At 43.3% G+C, this 24189-nt stretch overlaps 3 long non-coding RNA genes across 4 annotated transcripts in view; 1 reads left to right on the top strand and 2 right to left on the bottom strand.

Moving 5' to 3' along the window:
* Positions 1–11639: 11639 nt before the first annotated feature.
* The window catches only part of LOC132592379 (uncharacterized), a 35876-nt gene continuing 23326 nt past the window's right edge, over positions 11640–24189 (top strand). For both annotated transcript variants that reach the window (XR_009557846.1, XR_009557847.1), the window contains exon 1: positions 11640–12280. This is a non-coding gene — a long non-coding RNA (uncharacterized LOC132592379). The remainder of the gene's footprint in view (positions 12281–24189) is intronic.
* Positions 15399–15953, bottom strand: LOC132592337 (uncharacterized). Its single transcript, XR_009557797.1, has 2 exons — positions 15723–15953; positions 15399–15538 (listed from the first exon to the last, which is right to left on the bottom strand). It is a non-coding gene; the product is annotated as an uncharacterized LOC132592337 (long non-coding RNA).
* Positions 22599–23132, bottom strand: LOC132592336 (uncharacterized). The gene is made up of 2 exons (XR_009557796.1): positions 22923–23132; positions 22599–22738 (listed from the first exon to the last, which is right to left on the bottom strand). It is a non-coding gene; the product is annotated as an uncharacterized LOC132592336 (long non-coding RNA).

The raw sequence follows: 24189 nt of genomic DNA, 5'->3' as shown, positions 1-24189 counted from the left end.
CTGCACAAGGGAGCAATGGCTAAAAGGCTAGCAACTAAGGGTGGGAGATAAATTTGGCCTAATTCACACTTCTCCGAAGCACTATGCAAACCTTGATGCGGCTGTCCTTCAAAATACTAATTTTATTTCAATTTTGCATTGCTCCCCCCACAAATGTACAAAAATGCATATATTTAGGAGCAAGTGTGCATAAATATATGGATCACTGAAAATAGATAACACTTGTATTGGGCAAAATTGCTTGTGACAATGTGTATTTTATGAGAAATGCACAGTAAAAATGCCAATGAATTTATGTGCGGGTGTTTTTTTCACACAAACTTATGGAGAAATGTGGAAAACTGATCTTCAGTAGAAAAAAAAAAGGAGATACCAAATTTATTTATTTATTTATTTATTTATTGCATCTATATCCTCCCTCTTGCCTCCAAGGAGCTCAATATGGCTTATACACAGTTCTCCCTGTCCTCATTTAATCCTCACAACAACCCTGTGAGGTAGGTTAGGTTGAGAGACAGTGACTGACCCAGGGAAACTCATGGCCTGATGGGCACTAGAATCTTGCTTTCCACCCAGTTCCTAGTCCGATACTCTAACCACTACACCAGACTCCCTTGCTAAAAAGAAGGAGAGGTGGGGAAAATAAGATAGATGTGTAGATAGGAACATAGGAAGCTGCCTTCTGCTCAGTAATGTCCACACTGACCTGCAGTGGCTCTCCATTATTTCAGAGAGGGTTTTCTCCCAGCCCTAGCTAGAGATGCCAGGGACAAACAGATGCTGTACCATGGAGCTTTGCAACTCTGTGAGCTCTCTGAGTCAAGGGCGCCTTCTTTCAAGCCTAAATTCAGCTGGAGGAGGAGGTACTGTGGTTATCAGGGAAAGACTCTTTGGGTGAATGTGTGCCCATGCGCACTGTGTTAATGACTCCCGCTGTACAAATAAGAAGCCAAGAAACACAGCAAACAGCAACAGAAAACATCTATAAAACAATACAAGTCAGTGAATAGACCGAGACATCTTGAACCTTCGTTTGAAGGTGTCACCTATTGGCACAGGCTCAGTGTCACCTAGAAGGAAGTTCTGTGGCAAAGTATCACTACCCAAATCCATGGGTTTGAAATAAGTGGCTTTAGGATTATTACTGGCCCTTGCTAATTCCAAGAGGACAGTCCCACCCCCACCCCCCAAACCTGTGAAAGTCTTGTAAAGGAGCTAAGTTAATTTTATCTTGTATAAGCATCCCAAGCTGTAAAATGCAAGCTATCCACAACTAAAAATAGAAAACAGCTGGTGATTGTGAAAGGGTCTGTAAGCACCAAGACAGCTGTAATTACACACCCACCCACCCAACTCTTCACCAGTAAGTGTGGAGAATGTGTATGCCTTTTGCCACCATTTTTATCTGTTTATACAAGACTTTGCAATATGTACTGAGGCCAAGGCATGAAGCTATAGCAGTAGAGCTTTTAAAAAGGATGCCGTTTCCCACGATTTGCTAATAAGGCAGATAATGTCTTTTAGTAGATGGAGCTATTTCCCCACACTCTTCCAAGATGAAACTTGGGGCATCTTTGTGGATAAAGAAGCTGCAAACAGAAAAATAAAAATAAAGCAATTGTAATACAGTATGTACACTGGAAATTTATAGGCTCATATTCCCCAATGCAGCTTCCCCTATCCCCAGAGGCCTCACAGTGGCTCTGGCACAGTAACTTGTGTACACACCATACGTTTAGAGCACTTGACCTCTCCCAAAGAATCATGGGAACTGTAGAACTAGCACCCTTAACAAACTGCAGTTTGCAGCCAAACATACTCCAATAGACGCACACCAGTAACACTCCATTTTTTTATAGCTAGGATAACTGCCCACAGCCTCCACCCTTTTCTCTGTTACACATTGCTGATCTGTTTTTAAAAACTAAAGAGTAGGTGTATCCCACCAGTACTGGCCAGATCCAGCTCCTCTGCTGTGCACTTCCCACCACCTGGAGGGGCCACCACAGAGAAGGAGGGGTCATTTCCTGCTTTGCCTCTATTGGCAAAATGTCCTTGGCGGGCCCTGGTTTCCATCCCACCCCACCCCCACCAAATCTACATTGAGATCCTGGTGGGTTGGAGAGGAGGGGTTTAACTCTTCGACCTCACTGATTCCAGTCCAGATACGAAGGACCTCCTCTACCACTAGATATAGAACCATTCATACGTGCATGAATGATGGTCACCTAGTTTGGCCCTGAGTGATTCTATTTAGAATCGAGAGCATCTTAGGCTTCCTCTATACTGTGCATTTAAAGCAATATCAGGGCACCATCTCTATGGGGCTCCAGGAGCCCAAGCGCCCACAATTTTTTTGTTGTGGGTGCTCAGCACCCACACTGCAGGGCCCCTGACACAACTTCTGGTGCCTCGCAGAGCACTGGAAGTCACGTCGGAGGTGTTGCGAAGTCAGGTTCTGAGGCTGTAGGATGCGTGACATCATGGCATGCACGCTGGGCACCCATAACCTCGGGCCCAAGTCAGTGCCCCTGAGCGGTATCAAGCAGTTTTAAATAGGCAAGGCTTCCCTCCAAAGTATATTGAGAATTCTAGTTTGTTAAGGATGCTGGGAGTTGTTACAAGATCTGCATTCCCCTCTGAGAGCTGCAATTCCCGGAGTGGTTTAACAATCAGTCATGATCCTGCCGATGGGGCCCTAATGAGGAAATCAACTGGGCAACATACAGAGTGGGCTTGACGGGCGTTATTGATTGATTCTGGTTTCTTGTCCAGCCAGTGACATGTTTTGGCCAGAGTCTGTTTTCGTGGGTTTGTGTGGTGCCTCCAGTAGAAAAACCGCCTTGGAATTTAGGTCTCTGCCATTTCTCTGTCTGGTTCACGTTCTCCCAGTGTTGAATTCCTAATCCCCACAAAAGTAAAGCTGCTGCCTGCTGTAGCTTTCCTTCTCTGTTTTCGTTTCCTAGGGTTACTTTATTATTATTATTAAATGTCATTACTTTTCAAATACATTCATGCTTCTTAAATCACTTCACAGAGGAGCCTTTAAAAAATACAAAAAGAAAGAAAAGGAACTAGTTGTCTGCTGACACATTTTTCTTTGCTATTAATGCTGGCTTTTGGGGAGATCCATATCCTCTGACACAAGGACTTTTTTCCAGAACATGGCATTAAAATATGAAGCCAGCAGTTCATGCACACACCTACATGTGTGTGTACGTGCATGTGTGTGCGCGTGTACATACTCGCAGTCTAAAAAAGGCTAAAGCTACATTATTTATTAGCAGAACCAAGAAACACTGTAAAGCGTTCCCTGTGTTCAGCAAATTGCATCGACTAATGCCATATCCAGTTACCTGCGTGCTGGAGGTACGTCTTGTTGCATTGCCAAGAAAAGCAGCCAGTAATACTTCTTAGAATTTTAACTGTAGGATATAAAATCTGCGGTGTGCGCTTGTTCTTGGCACAGACATGAGAGGGAAAACCAGATATAAAGTAAATAGAGGGAGCTTATTCTGTGGACGCGGCTGTTGTCGTTCACCACAGGCCGGCCATTGTTTTTCGCTGTGATGAAAGTTGAAAAGCAGCATCATTAAGTAACAAGGCGTTGCATAATGATTCTGAATGCTGTTTACCCAAAAGGAAGATAGAAGGCCAAATCTTACACAGCAAAGTTTTGAACTGTTGCATGGGGAGGCCTGTGCTACTTCAGTGTGTAAAATCAGACCCCTGAAAAGTGTGTTTGTAATAGAAGAACCTGAGTGGAGGGGAGAAGGCTGGATGAGTTGGGTGAAGGTCCTCTCCATGCTGCCTCTGATCTCAGCTTCCTTTGTTCCGAAATAGGCCAGTGATCTGGTGGAATGTGGTGTGGCATGCCACTTTTGTCACCTCCCCCTACTCTACATTATTTTTGGACTACATTTAAGCTTCTCAGCAGGTCCCATTTAGAATTCAGAATGAAAAAAACATACCCTCCAACATTTCTCCAATGAGAATAGGGATGTCCCATTCCACAACAACAACAACAACAACAACAACTGTTATTATTGTTATTGTACTATTTACACCTCATCCACAGCCACACTAGGCAGCTTCCGCCATATAAAAAAACATAGAAAAACATTAAACATTACAACACCTCCCTTTACAGGACTGCCTTCAGATGGCTCGGAAGTCAGATAACTCCATACCCTCCAACATTTCTCTGATGAAAATAGGAAAAGAGGGGTATTCCAGGATCAAATCAGAAACTGAGATGGCTTGTGTGAATCCGGGACTATCCCTGGAAAACTGGGACACTTGGAGAGTCTGAAAAACCCCCAGTTAAAACAGAATACAGTCATGGGAATAGGGTGTACCCTGAAAACACACCTCTCAGGTGTCAAAGGCCAGAGTAATGCGGTGCATCTTCAGCATTTACCAAAAGTGCACCTCTGTGGGGAGGGAGTTCCTCAACTTTGGGTCTGCCACAGACTGTGCCCTCTCCCAAGACCCCAAGACACACACACCCCAAACTTCGGAGGTGGGGAGGTGGTAAGAGCTAACAAGACGGCCCCCTCTCCTGATCTTAACATTCATGGGGCTCTATAGAGAAGGAGGTGATCTTTCAGAAATTTGGGGCCTAAGTCATTTAAGGCTTTAAGCACGAATGTGAGCACCTTGAAGCGAGCTGGCAGGCAATGTCTCTGCTCATGACCTGCCTTCCAAGCTCCCCACAGGCATCTGACTGACCACCGTAAGGAACAGGATACTAGACAACTTTCGTCTCTTCTTCAGGATAGATGGTGAACCGTCTGGAAACCCTACCTTCCCTTTGCGTTGAACGTCGCATGGCATCTCTGCTTTTCCAATCCATGTCTGCCCCAGGGGAAAGGGGGCTGATGACTCAGCATTTGTCAAAATGCCTGGTATGGGAGTTTGTTTTATTAATGCGGGTGAAATAATGCTAAGGCAAAGATGCTTGCCGAAAGGCCCGAAAGTGTCTGTGAGGCTAAGCAAGCGTTCGCCGGGTGAAGAAACGCCGCTAGCTGCTTATGAAAGCAAACTGTTCTTTTGATTTTAAACCTTTCACCTTGCGCCTTTCTTTGAATGATGCCATTCAGAGAATGAAACCTAATCCTCACATAGTTTATCCACGCTCAGTTGCCTGCCAACAAGGCTGCTAACAAAGAGGAAACTACTTCTATATTTGCAGACTCCCAACATCCAGGCCAAGCACACCTCTCTCTCTCTCTTTTGCAATATGTGTTTTGTCATCATTCCACAGGTGAATCCCTGAAACAGGGGGCAACAATCCCACCAGCCAGCCCTGAATTACCAGCTTACAAAATGAAGAGCAGGGTCTGATGATGAAAGACAGTACTAACTTGGGGCTCTTCCAAATGACCAGTTTCTCAAGCATTCAACCCAATTGTGTATGTGTGTGTGTCGCACAAAATTTGTGTGGAAGATATGCAATGTCTCTTTCAGGGATGAATAAAGATGTTTAGATGCCCTAAGCACTGAAAAGGTGATGGCATTCCCCAAATCTAATTCCAAACAAAACCATAAAATCATAATTTAAAAATAAAGGAAAACATATATTTATTGCAACACATGACAGGCTCTGCTTTCCTCAGACTATTTTGATCTATGATAGTAGGATCCTCCTTCATCACTGGTTTAGGTGGGGATAAGTAATAAAAACAGAACAGAAAAATGTGGCAAGAGGGTGGAGTGAAGGAAGTTTAACCAAGTTATGATTTGCCCCCCACGATGATTACTTTGATGCTTATTTAAAAATACATCAAATGTAAAATTTATTTATTCATTTGTTTTAAAAAATCTTTTTCTTTCTTTCTGCTGCCCCTTCTTTACTGGGGCCCTAAGTATGTCCTTAATAATACTAATAATTCTATTATTTTTATGCCACCTGTCTGACTGGGGTGCCCCAGCCACTCTGCGCGGCTCCCAGTCTGCTGATTGGGTAATCCAGCGCTGGTCACTGACTGTTCATTGGTCATTCTGTGGCCCAGTTTCAATGCCACAGCAAGCCAGTGTATGGATTTACCGTGACTGACTGTCCAAACTAGTTCCCAGAGAGGGTAAACCTTGGGTACAGATGCCAGGGGCTGAACCTGCGACTTGGCTCCCAAACCCCTTCCGTGAACAGAAAGTGCTTACATCCAGTGGAGGTTTCCATGAACGGAAGTCAGGAGGAGACCATTCTGAACCATTCACTCTTCTCCCTGGAAACCTGCACCCCACCGTGCCACTTGAATATCATAAAGACAAGTGAAACCTGCAACAAAATGTTGCAGTACATTCTGCCTCCTAAAGGGACTGCTCCTATTCTAGCCAGTCATTCTTCCAAACAGGGAATTCCACTCCCCCTCCGATATGTCAGTATTGTGTTTGTGCTCTTAATTCTTATTATTATTATTATTATTTTTAAAAAAACTTCTGCAAGCCTTTTGTTCCCCCTGCCCATAGTGATAGCTCCTGCTTGCTTCTCCTTTGATCTGTTTTGACTACAATTCAAGCAGCACTCACTACCTGAGTTTGCTATTAGAAGGAATGATGCTCCTTTAACATCCTCTAACCTCGATTCTTACACCCAGTCACAACGGCTCATCTTCAGGAGCGCAGGTGGCTGGCCTAACCTGACTTTTGAAGCAGCAGTCAGCATTTATGTGACCTTTTTAGGCTTGTGGAAACATAGGGGGGATTTTAGCCAGGCTGTCCGATAAACGTGACAGCCATGAGCCCTAATGGTCATGTGAAAGTGGAATGAAACACGAGCTGGGTTTTTAAAAAGAAAGAAAAGGTGTTTAAACATGTTGTTTATCTGTGGCTACTGACCAAGCAGCTTAGAACGGAACCTTTGACTAGGGTTTCCATATTTCAAAAAGTGAAAATCTGAAATCTGGACACAAGAGTTGGTGAGCTCTTTTTGTAATTTCTAAAATGGCTTTCCCCAAAAGCATCCTGGGAACTGTAGCTTGGCCATCACAGAACTACAATTCCTAACCGCCTTAACAGACTACAGTTTCCAGGGTTCTAGGGTTCTTTAGGGGAAAGCCATGTGCCTTAAATGCATGGTGTAAACATGGGGTCACAAAGAGTCAGACACAACTAAACGACTAAACAGCAACAAACATGACATCTTCTTGAGGTATCTGCTTAGCTGTTGTCAGAGACAGATAACTAACTAGATGGGCCTCTGACGTGATCCATCAATACATATTACGCGTTTTTATGGTGGTTCAAAATGCACATCCAGTGTACATCCCCATAAAAATCTTCACATTCATCTTAATTTTCCTCCTGTGTTTTACAGCCCTTCTAAAGCAATGAAGGATTGCTAAGGATGGGCAAATTCCTGATGCATGTCAGGATCTAACAATACCTTTGGGATTCCATAAGTAAGCTTGTGGCTTTGGTAATGTGATATACAAGATCACGATGGCAATTAAACCCCCTCCTATTACTGCAGACTCTAGAGTTTTTCCTTGTGGTTCCCATGATGAGGCCATAAACGTCGCTCATATCCCGCTAGTCGAGCCCTCCCTTTTCATACCTGTTGCTGTTTAAATTTTGTACATTAAGTGTATTGTACGACACAACTGAAACGCACATAAATAATTAAGAAGCACATAAGCTTGAAAAAAAAGAATGGCAAAACCTACATCCTTTATTCTTCCAATTGCTTGAGCTCATTTGATCATGAGGGACAGAGAGGGAGAGACCAGGCCGCTCTAAAAGATCTCACATTTTCCATCAGCTGAACCAAATCCGCCTTTGATCTGTTAATCCCAAATTTATAAGGTTAGGAGATAAGCAAGCGTAACCAAATTCCTTTTTCTTTTTTGTATACCTAATAGTCTATGAATCAAGGCAAACATAATAAGCTTCTTTGCTATGTTCCCCACCCCCATTTTAACCTCTTCTTGCTGAATAATTCAAGGTCTGCATTATATATATATATATATATATATATATATATATATATATATGAGACTCCAACTGTACATGCACTTTTCCATGTGATGAGCTTTTTCTCTCCCTCCCCCAACATTTTTTTGTGTGTGGGGGGGGATTCCTTAAATTTGCATTCATAATATTTTCATTTTGTATTTCTGACACAGTGGCTGACTAGCTTACTCTCCTTTGGGGGGGGGGGAGCAGGAGTTCCCTAGTTTCTTTGAAGTCCTGTGGAGGAGAAGGCCTCTTTTGTCCGCGAAAGCCTCAAGGCAGATCTTAGGTTAGTGGGGAAGCCAGAGGTTTGAGGCTAGTTAAATGTCACCCAAATGGCTCTCTTTATGTACTGAAATATCAGTCTTCTCCTCTTGGAGGAAAATGAATCGCATTACGACTGAAGGAGGCATGTCTTTGTTGGAGGAGACTGCTTGTCTACTGCTTAACAAGAAGCTTTTAATTCTCCCTCCACACACACTTTTATAGGTTTCTGGTCAATCCAACCGTGGTTGCGCCATGTTAGAACTCCAAGAGTGTTGTTTGGGTGAGGTAACAGAGCACAGACACATAGCATTGTAGACTTGGAAGGAACTGCAAGGGTCATCTAGTCCAACCCCATGCAATGCACAAATCCTTTGCCCAAGGTGGAGCTTGAACCCATGGCCCTGAGATTAAGAATCTCATGCTCTATCAACTGAGCTAAGAAGAGCCAGGCGTTAGCTATTGGGGTCGTTCCCAGACCATCTATTTATTGAGTACTAGCTGGCCCTGCCACGCGTTGCTGTGGCTCAGTCTGTTAAATGGAGCCTCAGAGTCCCCCTTCAGACCCCCCCTCACCTTCAGAGTCCCCCTATTTTATGTGTGTTATGTTTACACAGGCGCATCCCTATGACTCCCCCACCCTGTTCCGACCCATTACCTATCCCGCCCCCTCCTCCCCCCACCCTCCCACTCATCCCTGTGATTGGGCCCACCCTGTCCCGACCCATGACCTAGCCCGTGCCCCCCCCCCCAGCCTCGCTCTTCCCAGACCACCTTGCTCTTCCCAGACCTGCTTTTTATTGGCTTGTATTTTGGAGCTTTATCATTTAGGAAGACCTTGGAAGAACTGGTTGACAAGTCTTATTAGTTGCTGACATATGCTTAAGATGGCCCTGCTCTTAGAAGGGACACTTTCAATGTGATCTTATACACACCTGTATTCACATTGAAAGCTTCCTGGGAATTGTGGTTTGTTAAGGGTTCCAGGAACTGTAGCTCTGTGAGAGGTAAACTACAGTTCCCGTGTGCTATAAATGTGCTTTTAAATGGTGTGGATGTGACTTCAGAAGTATGGTAAGTCCCATTGAATTCAGTGGGGTTGATTTGCAGGAAAGTGGAAATAGTATTGCAGTGTTATATGTAAATCAACCTCCCTGCCTTTTCCTCTGAGGTACCGTGGCATGGAGAGAATCATGTGCCATTATGAGATGCCAGTTCTAGGGTCTTTGTTATTTGTATGAAAATATGAAAATATTTGATTTGAAGTAGAAAGTGATTTCTCAGAAGGGATGTGTGTGTGTGTGTGTGTGTGTGTGTGTGTGTGTGTGTGTGTGTAGAGCTTTGATGGTGTCCCTTTAATTGTGTGCTTTAGAATATGAAGGCAAAGCTAAGGTAGCCTTCTGTTGGTCAATCAATAACAGGGGTAATATAATAGAAAACAAAAATACTTTTATCTCTAGAAACCAGCCTCAAATCTATTCTGGATCAAAGTAACAAGAGTATCTAGTGTCTGTTAAAATGTCCCAAGAAAGAACAGCCAGGCAGCTTCTCTCTTTGGTTTTTTGCATATCACACAAATCTATTCTTGGCATGCTTTAATTCCATAGAAAATACACATGCCTTAGTTAACAGTCAGGCCACCAAGAAAAGAAAGGGAAAGACTCTAACATTGTCACATGTCTTTGCTTTATGCTGGGCTCAAAAGCTTTTAAAGAGCAATTTTAGAACAGCACACACAGTGTATGGAATAAATTTGCTTTTGCTCTCATTAGAAGTTAAATTTATCCTCCAAGAAACTGGCCTTTGTGCTGGGTGCAGATGACAGCTGGTGGGGTGGGAGCTTCCTTCAAGCTAGGCACATAAGGAAATTTGAACAAGAATGAGAAGACTAATTGTCCTACTTAGCCAGAATCAGCATTTGTCATTGAGAGAGCCTTTGCAGAAGACCAGTGTTTCAAAAGTACCACATCCTCCTCTGTGAACCTGTCCCACCAGTTGACATCTAAATCCCTGAACAATTGGCCTTCAAAGCCATGTGTGGTGTGTGGTCAGGAGATCAGAGGGGCAGCTTCTACCCATCTAAGCCAGCTGAGAGTCAGCCCTACCCTTAGGCTGTCATGATTCATAGGGATTTCCACCTCTGAGGAAGGGTGATGGCCCAAGCAAAGGGAAGTCAGTAGTTCCCGATTCTCAGGGCAAGACAACGCAAGAGTCAGCACCTGGGAAGGAGATTAAAACTGTGCTCCTGCACCAAGGCAAAACATCCAAGGTGTCTCAGCAAGTTCTTGGAGAAACTGCCTGAGTTTTATAGCAGGCCTAGGTAGTTCTTGAGAACACAAGAGTCCTGCTTCATCAGGCCAAAGGTCCATCTAGTCCAGCATTCTGTTTCCACAGTGGCCAATCGGATATCTAGGGCACACCCACAAGTGGGACATGAGCACAATAGTCATCTCTCACTCATGAATCCTAAGCAACAGGTATTCAGAGGCATACAACTTCTGATAGTGGAGGCAATATAATGACCAGTAGCCATTGGCTACTGGTTTGCTTCAAGCTTTGTTTTGAGAGAAGGAATGGCTGTGTGTGAAGGGAGGAATGAGTATGTGAATGCAAGGTCCTTTGTCACTCATTTATGTAAAGGAAAAGCATGGTTTGACATAACATCTAAACTGCTCCACTGTGTTGATCCAGGAACATAGGCTGTGTAGACATTACTGCTTTCTCTGGCTCCAGCGCACTTCGTAGTTTAAAGTGACATGACATTAGCCACAATCCATTTGTATCTTGAGCTCCTCCCCTATAAGGAAAGGTTACAAAGTTTGGGCCTTTTTCGTTTAGAGAAAAGGCGAGCAAGGGGTGACACAATAGGATTTCATAAAATTATGCATGGCATGGAGAGAGTGGAGGGAGAAATTCCCCACGTCACCCCATAACACTAGAACTCATGGACATCCAAAGAAGCTGAAGGTTGGGAGATTCAGGGGAGATGAAAGAAAGGACTTCTTCCCACCCACTACCCCAGGAGGCAGTGATGACTTTAAAAGAATTAGACCAGGGGTCCCCAAACTAAGGCCCGGGGGCCGGATGCGGCCCAATTGCCTTCTAAATCCGGCCCATGGACAGTCCGGGAATCAGCATGTTTTTACATGAGTAGAATGTGTCCTTTCATTTAAAATGCATCTCTGGGTTATTTGTGGGATCTGCCTGGTGTTTTTATATGAGTAGAACGTGTCCTTTTATTTAAAATGCATCTCTGGCTTATTTGTGGGGCATAGGAATTTGTTCATATTATTTTTCAAAATATAGTCCGCCCCCCCACAAGGTCTGAGGGACAGTGGACCGGCCCCCTGCTGAAAAAGTTTGCTGACCCCTGAATTAGACAAATGATGGCTATGTTCTGCCTCCACAGTTGGAGGCAGCAATGCTTCTGAATACGTACTAGTTGCTAGAAACTGCAGGAGAGGAAAGTGCTCTTGTGCTCATGTCCTGCTCATTGGTTTCTTACAGGCATCTGGTTGAACACTGGGAGAACAGGATGCTGGACTAGATGGGCTATTGGTCTGATCCAATAGGCTCTTCTTATGTCCTTATGTTGCGAAAAAGGCCCTAGTCACTGTCATGGACCACCTGAAAGAAGCTTGCAGACCCTGTGGAAGGCAGTCCATTAGGGCTAGTGGGACACTGCCTCACCATCCTCAGTCTTGATTCCTCCAAGCCCACCTACCTTCTTATTTACAACCTGTCCAAGGAGGTGGCACTGCCTATCAACTTCCTCCTCCTCCTCCATAGTCTCTGCCTCGCTCCTGCAGAACTCAACAGGAAGGAGTAGAATTAGATGGCTCCACCAGTCATTGACTCTCTGGCTCCACCTACTGTTGGCCTCCACACCTTCTGCCCCACCAGTTTCAATGGGCACAAGCCACCACTGCCAGCTGACCATACTTGGGGAATCTCTGGTCTCTGGTTTTCCCCATTTTCTGGTTCCTGACCTTTTAACTGGATAAGCTGCATTTGAACCTGGAGGGAGATCTGCTGATTGCAAAACCAAGGCTCTATCACTGAGGTATGTAGCCCCTTCACCTACGTATCCTAGGTATTCCTTGTCTGTGAGCGCCTAGTTAATAAGGGTATAGATCATGGGAGAAAATCACTTCCATACCACTTTACTGAAGTGTGATTTGGATTCAGGAAGGACTTGCTGGAAGATAAGTCGCCCTTTGGTATGTAGCAATGTATTGCACTCCCCCCCTTGCTGACTATTTCCCCCGCGTTTGCATTATGCAAATTGTCCCTGTCCCCCTCTTCTTCTCCCACACAGCATGAGATAGGATTGGTTCTCTCTATTCAACAAAAGTGGCTGGGAATAGATGCTTCTATCTATATTGGATGCCTGTGCCTTGGCACTCAAACGCAGAAAGAAAACAATATCGGTCTGCCCGTAGGAGGCTGAATTTGTAAATATACATTAGTTTGGAAGTAGAATGAGAGATGATAAAATATTCAGAAAGTAGCTTGCACAGCCAGGGAGCAGATTAATGATTCTGCACAGGGGATATAAGTATATGTGATATGCACCATAAAATATAGATTTGGAACTGGTAACTGGGAAGACGCAGCACTGAAAGACTGATCAGCTGCTGTCTGTAAAATACACATGGCTTTCTGTGAGGTTTGTGAGCAGCAGATTTCCCCCTCCACCTGATGATGCAAACTTAAGAGCCAGAGCTGCATGGGGGACGGGTCATAACTCAGTGGTCCAAGGTTCAATCCACAGCTTTTCCAGGTAGGTTGGAAATATCCCTCATCCCAGTGTGGTGCCCTCCAGACGTTACTGAATGCCAACTTCCATCAGCCCAAGCCAGCATGGCCAATGGTCAGGCTTAATGGGAGCTATAGCACAGTGACATCTGGAGGATGTTTAAGATTCACTCCCTGTGTTTGCTGTCATGGAAAGACAGGATGTTTGTGCTACTGTGTTTCCTGAAGTGGGACTATTGTCCTTTGTTCTTTCTCTTTGCTGTCTGATGCTAGAGAGAGAGGGAGCCATGTTGCAGTGCTCTGTATGTGTTTATATGTAAATAAACGTAGATTAGCAAAAATGCTGAGTGGCTGAGTTCTGTTACGCAACTGTGCAAACTCTTGCACAGGGAGAGAACATGCCAGTCGGGCATGTGTCTCTGCCAGGGTCCTACTCGCACGAAAGAGATCCTAACAGAGGATGCTGCATTGTCTACCCCTGAGACACAAACTTCTGAGTTAGATGGACCAATGGTCTTACCCAGGAGAAGACAACTTCCTGTGTTTGCTTGTTTGCTTTTTTAACTACATGGGCAGGTGCGCCCCTTGATCAGAATGTTATGATACACTTGCACTGAAATGCAATGTTCAACATCTATTTTATATTATCATTAATTTTAAAAATATGGGGGAAAGCACACTATTAAATACTGAACCATATCAATATTATTTTCAATATGCTGCTGAACCTTCAGTATTGGGAATATGCAGCATGAAATTTAGCAAAGACGCTATCAGCATTTGACATCAGTAATGAAATGTCATATATTTCTCTTAAGATAACTAAATAAAAAGTGGGTTTTGTTTTTTTTCCAATTTTGAGGTGTTCAGTTTTAAGCACTTTTGTTATCTATATTCTGTGATTTTGCTGTGAAAGAATGGAGTCTACTAATTAGTTCCAGAATTGGGCATTGTGGTTTTATTATCATTTTCCTTTTCTCGCTTTTTTAAAAAAATGTGTTTCTAATACTAGTACTTATGCTCATAGATAATAGCTTAGAAACTTGGAGGTAGAATTTGGTTTGGAAAACATAGGGTAGTTAAGATTGTGTTCAAAATGAGCCTTGATTGCTCCAAAAGATATTTCGGAAGAGACCCTACCAGCCTGCAGACTGTCTCGTCAGAGTGGTGCATGCTCTATCTCCCGCTTGGACTACTGCAATGCGCTCTTTGAAGGTGACCCGGAAACTACAACTAATTCAGAATGTGGCAGCTAGACTGGTGACTGGGAGCGGCTGCTGAGACCACATAACACCGGTCTTGAAAGATCTACATTGGCTCCCAGTACGTTTCCGAGCACAGTTCAAAGTGTTGGTGCTGACCTTTAAAGCCCTAAATGGCCTCGGTCCAGTATACCTGAAGGAGCGTCTCCACCCCTGTCGTTCTGCCCAGACACTGAGGTCCAGCACCGAGGGCCTTCTGGCAGTTCCCTCATTGCGAGAAGCCAAGTTGCAGGGAACTAGACAGAGGGCCTTCTCAGTGGTGGTGCCCACCCTGTGGAACGCCCTCCCATCAGATGTCAAAGAGAAAAACAGCTACCAGATTTTTAGAAGACATCTGAAGGCAGCCCTGTTTAGGGAGGCTTTTAATGTTTAATAGTTTATTTTGTTATAAAATCATATTGGGGGGGTTGCAGGACACCATTATTAATGAACAGAGAGGGGTAACCACAGCTTGACAGCTACGGCTACCCAGAGTCCTTCGCACCACCATTTCGCCGCCACAGCTTGGCTCTCCTTCCCTCCACAAACCCGCACCCCCTCCGCAGGGATTAACATATTCAAACACCTCCTAAAATCCAACATAAACTCTGCATTTCCCCTTCGCCTAAGGACAAGCATATGCAACCCTTGCCTAGACATCTGCATTTCCCCTTCGCCTAAGGACAAGCATATGCAACCCTCGCCTAGACAATTATCACAGACAATTATCATAAACTCCACCAAGTAACACAGCCCATTTTTATACAGCCTTACCATTTTATACAAACCTTATACAAACTTGCTATGAACTTTTACCTTCTCGTGATTATATGCTTGCTTCTTGTGATTATATGTCTGCTGGCCTTATGTGCCTTAAATGTGAGAAACCCCTCATATCCCTTGAAAGGCGTCCCTCCCTATATGCCTAAGAACCTAACCACAACCTCAGTATTACTCTTGATTAATTAGACTAGTGTTCCTCTGTATTAGAAAATAGGTTTGTTAGTATCTCTTTGTATTAGAAAATCACTGTTTTATATTTTAGAACTGTATACGTCAGGATGTATTAGAAATGTTTTCCATACTTATTTTCTGTGCAACCCTTCTCTGACCCCAAGCCCCCCTGAAACCTCCCCATCACCGTCCCATACCCAACGAAGGAAGACACGGACAATAGAAAGATTAGCTTGACAACTTTATTCAAATTAAACATGCCATAGTCCATCTTTCCGCGGCCTCAAGGAAAACACCTGCCAAAATTACCTCATGGAAATCGTCAGGAAATCGCTCCACTCCTGCGCCCATCTCGAAGGATTGCCCACCTGTCAAAACAAAGGGGAGTACCATCAACGACAGGAGAAGAGAGATTGACATCTCTCCATCTGAAAGGAAAAGTCATCTCCGCACCCAGCTAATCCGATCCCCCACCTGTCGCCCTTGTCTCCCCCTCCCTCCCAGTCCAGAGATTTCCATGCATGAACAGGAGGGTATATAGGGGGACTTCACCATTTCCCGGGGTTCCTTCCTTCTTTCCAGAGGCAGGGACCCTACAGCTGTAGCTTTGCATTCTGCAATAAAGGGATCAGTTTGTTTTTCCTGACAGCATCGTGTGGTCTCTGTCATTTTCCCGGCGGAGCTGAACTTAGTGCAAATTTTGGAGCTTCCGACCCGCGTCTGTCCTTCTTAAAAGGCAACGCATTTTGGGGTACATTTTTCATAACAATATGGCGAGCCAGGCAGGAGTCTCCGTTTAGCCGTACTCTTGGGGCGCCGTGGTTGGGGAGCCCAAGCGCACCCAGCCATTTGCAGGGGGGATCCCCTTCCCCGACTGTCCCTGGAGTTCTGACCTAACTGGGATCCTTAGCGGGACCACACAGGGAAAACAAACAGGATCCAGACGGCCGTGGGGGTTGATTTTACAAGATTTTTCTTCTCCTGATTGTTGCGAGGTGACCAAGCTTCAGGAAAAGAAGGCAGCGCGCTGCGACGTGAGTATCAATAGGGAAATTGGCCTTTCGGGGTGGGAATTGTCACAGCAATCAAACTCTTTCCTATTTTTCATAGCCAAAAAAACCCAAAGCCCGTCGGAGTCTGCCCAGGCTGGAAGGTTTTGCGGCTGCCCTTTTCCTCCCCAAGGCTTGTTGTCCGTCGGAGTTTTGCCCAGATAGCGAGCCTTGGCAACTCTCCCTTCTCTCGCTTAGCTATCCCGGGTGAAGACGCCCCTCTGCCATGGCGACCTTTTGTTAGGTATGACCCATGACCAGAGATTGCAAGTGCGCCCGTTCCCTTTTCCTACTTTTCATTCCTCAGGTCCGATCTGGCATTGCGTAGGCAAGCGTTCAGTAGGACCTGAGTCTAGAGAGCAAGAGGCAGGGAGATTGCTGTGGCACTATTAAATTGTGGGTGGGAATAAGAGTCCTCCTCGGAGTGTGCCCACTTTCCTAGAACGTTTTCCTAAGGAGACTTTCCAAACCCCATTTTTCCCTTAGAGAGCCCTTTAGCAAACCTTCCCAAGCCCACTTTCCTATCGGAGTCGGTCCACTTTCCTATCGGAGTCAGTCCACTTTCCTTAGACGTGCCCCAGGTTCCCAAGGAGTCCCCAGAACCCCGAGAGACCCCACAGCCCCGTCGGAGACTGCCCAGGGCTAGAACTTGCGCAAGTGCCCCTTCGGAGACTGACCAGGGCAAAAATGGGTGCACCCCTGTCCAAAGAGACAACTCTGCAGGCTTCAGGGGAGAAATAAGCCCAATGAGAGCTTACTTCCCGTCTGAACTCTGATAAACGCCTCCAATTGTATTTAAGAAATGTTTCAGGGTCTAAAACAAAAGAAAAAAACCAAAACAAAATGCAAGCTTGCTTAAATAATTTTTATGTAAGGGCTTGATCAACCCAAAAACATGGCAAATATTAAACAGAGTGGAAGTAGTGTGTAAAGGTTTGTTTTAAAGAGGCTGTAGAAGGCTTTTTTTCTCTCTCCAAAAGTATAAAGAGGTGTGTGTGTGTGTGTACCTACCCATTTTTCAACAGAAAAGAGGGGCAGGATGAAGGAAAATAAAGAGTTGTAACTTTGAAAATGCTTGCTCAATGCTTTGAAAAAAATTTCGAAACTTGAAAATATTCACTTCATAAACTCCAGCTATAAGTGGATAAGAGATGTACTCAATGTTTAGAAATGTTGTGGGGTTGTGTTTAGATTGGCCACAACATCCATAGACTGCCTTCTTAAGTGTGCATAGTTAAAACTGCCAACTTGTTTTAAATTTCTAGTATAAAGAAACAATGTTGAACCAATCAATCTTAAACATGATAAATATGAGAATGAGGTGTGCAAATGTTGTTATTGAGAGAGGCTACAAAGAGGAGTCTTTCTCCAAGTGACTAGATGAATATTGACTAAAGGAAAATTGAACAGCTATTCCAATAAAGGTGATTTGTTTGTCAAAAGTAGAGCTTCCATAGCCAGGAAATGTCTATCTGAGTCTAGTTTTAACTTCAATTGTGTTGGACAGAAGGGTTATTGTTGGGCTCCCCATATCAGTCTCTTAAGGAAAAAACTCATCTGCTAAAGGGTTCTGTATAAAGTTGATATTTTCATTCAAATCTTGTGAATCCTGTATCTTAGAGGGTTAGACTAAATGACCTCAGGGTCCCTTCTAACCCCCATTTTAGAGCTATGTGAAAGGCAATGTGTCTGATGTGGTGATGGGTTGAAATTCAGCCCAGCTCTGCTTTCTGGCAAGGAAAGATTATTGGTTTTCAGAGTTGGAACAAGAGTGTCATTGTTGTTTTTATGGAGTGATTATATACGTTTTTATCACTTTCTCTATTAAGGTTTAAAGTTTAAGCACATATGAAAGTCTTGAACATTTCCCAATCTTTATCCAATCTTAAGATTTGCTAAAGGCTTCTATATAACGTTGGTACTTTTAATCTTCCCCTTCCTTATTTTTCCCTTAGTACACACGTGTGCTTCCGTGATAGGGCATAGCCCGTGTTTCCTTCCCAGTCAGGCATCTGTACTCAAATGTATGTGTATCCTAAGGGCGGTGATAGTGTTGAGATCCCCATATTTCAGAAGGGGTGGACTAGATTACTCAAGCACTGAAAAGTGACTTAAAACTCTGGTGGCTTAGTGAAATGGCCTGAATTCAGTCAAGCTTTACTCTTTGGTGGAGAAGGATGGAAAGATAGATTTTTAAAGTTTGGCATGAAGAGTTTGAGGTGCCACTTAGAAAGAGGTGGAGATGGTATATCATACATTGGAAATGAATGTCTGGTGTTTCCCCCCCACCATATTGTCAGCTATTTTTTAACTGCAAAACTCCAGCCAACAGTTCAAGCACATACAAATTCATAATCAAGCAGAATGAGCCTTGACCATCCCTGTACATAAAGGCCAGAAGAATTAGTCTGGAAGATGGTGAGGCCGAGATGAGTGAGAATGTTGAATATCATTAAGTCTGCTCTGGCCATATTAAGGGGGCAGAGAATTTAGTCTGCCATGGCTGTAATAAATTAATTAAAAACAAACGAAAACATTTGCAATTACGAATTCACCCCGAACCCTGTAGATAAAGGGGGCAATTCAAGATTTATTTTGCCTGGGGTATGAGATGTTTATATAGTACAGTAAACATGGCTAATTAGTGCCATGACTTCATTAAGGAGTTTAATTTGACCAAACTTTTATTGCAGCTTTCTTGTGAAAATATTGGGTTGGGTTGTCTGTGAAAATATTGGGTTGTCTGGATGTTGAAGTTTTATATATTTAAAGTTTAAGATTTATAAGCCTGCTTCCTAAGCAGCAAGGAACAGGAAGTAAGAGGTGTCAGAAATATCTCAGGACACAAAAGCTATAGAAATGGATTTAAACTGATCAAAAATAATTTAATTTGACCACTTTTTGTTGCTGGTTTGGTGGAAGTGTAAATTGTTGGGTTTCTGTGTAAAATCTAACCTATTCACCCTTCCCTTCCTCTATTCAAATGGTAATTTAGCCAACACCAGCAACACTTTCAAATGGTACAATGGATTTCTGAATCATGAACTTTGTACATGCACAGAGGCTATGCCAGCTTGAAGAGAAAAAATAGAGAGAAAAAGGAGGTTAAAAACAAAACAAAACAAAAACAGCAACCAAATGCTGAAGGGCCTGTGCCATGCAGGGGAAAATTTGTTTAAATTTCCTTATGTGTCTTTGACTCCAGGGGGTCACTTGAGAAAACAAAAGGGTCAAGTGTTGGACCATCATTCCAAATCTAATATGCAAAATTCTTTCCAGAGGTAAATATCTCAGCACTCCCACTTTGAGTTCATCGCTTGAGTACTTTCATCGCTTGAGTACTTTTTGTTGTTGTTTGTTTCCCCTTTCAACAGGATACTGATTGTGATTTTAGTCAAGGGCTTAGAAAAAACTCCAGACTATGCAAACCAAGGGTCTGCTCCCCCTTTCCAATGGGTATTCAGGAAGCACCTTCAGATACTTATCTCGCATTTGCATTTCACCCCAAGCATTAACTCCTGCATAACCTCCCCCCTTGCAAAGTTCCAACCTAACATGCAAAAATTATTCTCACAGCTTTCCCAGGAAGAACATTTCTAAAGGATATGTGAACCTTTAAGAAGACTAAACCCCAGTAACAAGTGTTTATTTTTTCCTTTCTCCCACAGCAAAAAAAAATAAAAAAAAATTTGTTGTTTGAGTGGTAATCTAAATATCATTTTGTTTTTATTTATGCATTTTTTTCTATTTCTACTTTTTCTTCCTGTACATACGAATGTAGCATCTAAGTCATTCTTTCCTGTAAATAATAATAGTAATAATAATCCCTTTCAAACAGGATACGCGAACCTCAAAGAGAATTCAGAACCACACATGGAAAATGTTAATAACTTATCAATTGTGTCCTAATTAACAAAATTGTTGTCCTCCACAGCCAAACTAGGTGAAGTAAATTAAACAGACTGAGTAGACAATAACAGCAGTAATTAAATATGAATGATAATAATAATATTTAAATGAATAAAATGCTTAACTATGATCACATATTATTTGCAGCTTCCCAAGAAGAACTTTATAGAATATTTTCCCCTTTATTATTATTATTATTTAACTAATTATATCTTCAGGCCCCAACCCCCTACAGGCCTATTTTCAAAAGGATGTTTTACAGGAAATCAAATGCTAATACCATCCCCTCACCACCTTACCAACCTGCCAATGCATCACAGTGGCCACAACAATTTATTCCCATAAAAGACTTGAGAAACTAAGTAATTGAATTATGAAGGGCATTTTATCTCTTAGCTATAATGTTTCAGCAAGGTTTAGAAGTGCTGTTAACTTCCTCCCAGTGACTCAAAGGCAGACAAGAAAAGCCCTTGTGCCCAAGGTTGGAAATACATGCAAAAGCAGCAAGAATTATCTCAAGTTCACCCAATTGCCTCAAGATATACAAATGGTGTAGACTTAACAATGTGAAGGTTTTATGCATTATGTGTTATTATGTAGGAATGCTGAAATGTGTCAAATGGGACGGACAAGGGGGGGGGGAATGAGTTACAAGGATATTTCTTTTTTTATTTTAGACTGTGCCCTCAAGACTGTGCAACTGATATATAATTATGTTTTATGTTACGTGATATTCTGCAGAAACCTTGACCTATGTCTGACAAGTATATGTTATTTCCACAAAGGGGGGGGCATTTTTGTGTGTAATTGCTTTCATGTTTTATGTATAGTAAGTTATTGTATAGTGTAACATTCCTTATGCACCCAATGGTGGTATTATTCCTTATACGCCCAATGGAGGACTCGCCCAATGGAGGACTCATGTTTTCTAAAAGATCAGGCTATTGCATAGTCCATTGTTGAGATTTAGATCAATTTATGACCACATTTCCTTATCTCACCTGGCACTTTGGAGTGTGCCAGCCTTCTTTTTACCAAGAAGCAGTTTCAGGATTCATGAAACCAGCAGATACAAGAAGGTGTATATGCCTTGATTTACCTGGAATGATTCCTTATAGAATTAAATTGACCAATTTGGACATGTGCCCTTTTCAGAATGGTTTTTATGGGGCTGTATAAATTATAATTGGGTCAGTTCTAATTGGGCAAGTGTATCCAAGGTGCAAGTAGCTTTCTCCCTTTAAGAGTAACTGAGCAACTCCCTACTACAGTGCAAGACCAAAGCCTATAATAAAAAAAAAAATCCCATAGAAAGCCCAAGGCAAAGGCATCTCTCTCATGACATGCCCAAACCTGTGGCAGCTATGGTGAGTGCCAGGTGACATGGTCGATATGAAAGCCCTAAGGGGATTCACCAGGGATTGTTGCTGCTGTGCCATGATGGAGGTGTGAGACCAGAGGAGAGCTAGCTTTGACACCTGACAACACACAAAAAGGTAAAAACAAACAAACAAACTACGCTTTCCAGTCAATATTGGTGGATCTTCTGGTAAATGTAAAGCATAGACCACTTGTTTTTCCCATAAGTGCTAGAATACTGCTGCATACAGTGAAATGGAGAATGCGTCACTGTCGATTATATGAGGCAATGATTGGTTGTTACACAACAATATTGCCTCAGAGAGGGGACACTGTTATAAAATCATATTGGGGGGGTTGCAGGACACCATTATTAATGAACAGAGAGGGGTAACCACAGCTTGACAGCTACGGCTACCCAGAGTCCTTCGCACCACCATTTCGCCGCCACAGCTTGGCTCTCCTTCCCTCCACAAACCCGCACCCCCTCCGCAGGGATTAACATATTCAAACACCTCCTAAAATCCAACATAAACTCTGCATTTCCCCTTCGCCTAAGGACAAGCATATGCAACCCTTGCCTAGACATCTGCATTTCCCCTTCGCCTAAGGACAAGCATATGCAACCCTCGCCTAGACAATTATCACAGACAATTATCATAAACTCCACCAAGTAACACAGCCCATTTTTATACAGCCTTACCATTTTATACAAACCTTATACAAACTTGCTATGAACTTTTACCTTCTCGTGATTATATGCTTGCTTCTTGTGATTATATGTCTGCTGGCCTTATGTGCCTTAAATGTGAGAAACCCCTCATATCCCTTGAAAGGCGTCCCTCCCTATATGCCTAAGAACCTAACCACAACCTCAGTATTACTCTTGATTAATTAGACTAGTGTTCCTCTGTATTAGAAAATAGGTTTGTTAGTATCTCTTTGTATTAGAAAATCACTGTTTTATATTTTAGAACTGTATACGTCAGGATGTATTAGAAATGTTTTCCATACTTATTTTCTGTGCAACCCTTCTCTGACCCCAAGCCCCCCTGAAACCTCCCCATCACCGTCCCATACCCAACGAAGGAAGACACGGACAATAGAAAGATTAGCTTGACAACTTTATTCAAATTAAACATGCCATAGTCCATCTTTCCGCGGCCTCAAGGAAAACACCTGCCAAAATTACCTCATGGAAATCGTCAGGAAATCGCTCCACTCCTGCGCCCATCTCGAAGGATTGCCCACCTGTCAAAACAAAGGGGAGTACCATCAACGACAGGAGAAGAGAGATTGACATCTCTCCATCTGAAAGGAAAAGTCATCTCCGCACCCAGCTAATCCGATCCCCCACCTGTCGCCCTTGTCTCCCCCTCCCTCCCAGTCCAGAGATTTCCATGCATGAACAGGAGGGTATATAGGGGGACTTCACCATTTCCCGGGGTTCCTTCCTTCTTTCCAGAGGCAGGGACCCTACAGCTGTAGCTTTGCATTCTGCAATAAAGGGATCAGTTTGTTTTTCCTGACAGCATCGTGTGGTCTCTGTCATTTTCCCGGCGGAGCTGAACTTAGTGCAAATTTTGGAGCTTCCGACCCGCGTCTGTCCTTCTTAAAAGGCAACGCATTTTGGGGTACATTTTTCATAACAATTTTATTTCACTTTTCTGTTGGAAGCCGCCCAGAGTGGCTGGGGAAACCCAGCCAGATGGGCGGGGTATAAATAATAAATTATTATTATTATTAAATGCAAATTAATTTAATTTGCCCAGTTTATCCCGTGTGTATGGATAATGGCTGAATATCTCCCTGCTATGTACAATGCCTGGAGAAAGAAAGGGAAAACTTCCCTATGCCTTTCTCCTCAAATTATACTCTGTTTTGTTCAGCTTTCCCCAATAAACCATTATCAGGTTTTCTTTGCTCTCTGAATTCCACCTGCATAATTTAAGTCAATTTGCTAACAACACTGACACAAATCATTGGTATCTTAATGATCTGTCGGTATCCTATGCAGGGAGTGGTCAGGGAGAGCAACTTTCTATACTGTTGATTGAGTTCTATGAATTTAGTTTTGCTAGCTCTTTCGCTGCCATAAATTTACTCTGGTAAGGGGGGGGAGAGACTTTGCCCTGAGATAACATAGAATCTGAAATAAACCGGTTATCAAATTGATCCTCCTGCACCAGACCCCCGGAACCGCGCAGTTGTCGTCATTCCCCCCCCCCCCCACACTAGTGCTGTCATAGCTGAAACAGCGTAAGATTTTCCACTTCCCCAAAGATATGCGATTGTAACTTCCTTCCAGCAGAATAACTTGGGAGTTAACGGTGGTGTAAGGGGTTTAGTAGCATTTCTAACTTCATCCAGCTGGCGTAACACAAAGACAGGATGGCATTGTAAATCTGATTTCAAAGCTATTCTCTCTCCACTAAGAATTTTTGGAACTGCAGTTCTTTGGGAGGAAGCTAGGGCTTTATAACAGAGAAATCTAAACTCCCTTCAAAATGGAAATATTAGAGAAATACCATGATAGTTAAATTGGATTCAAGCCCATGAGGGTTTGCAGTGTAGGGGTGCCTTGGGTTTGGTGGTGGCGGCAGTAAGAAGCTACATGACCCAAATTCCCCATATGTGTTTGCACCTCACCAGCTTTTCTCTTTCTCGCTGCTCTCTTTGGGACTTGAGCGCTCCACTTCTCC

This window comes from Zootoca vivipara, chromosome 6 (assembly GCF_963506605.1).
Source record: "Zootoca vivipara chromosome 6, rZooViv1.1, whole genome shotgun sequence".
Classification (NCBI taxonomy): domain Eukaryota; kingdom Metazoa; phylum Chordata; class Lepidosauria; order Squamata; family Lacertidae; genus Zootoca; species Zootoca vivipara.
Note: the sequence above shows the minus strand (reverse complement) of the source record. Positions and strands in the feature narration are given on the sequence as shown.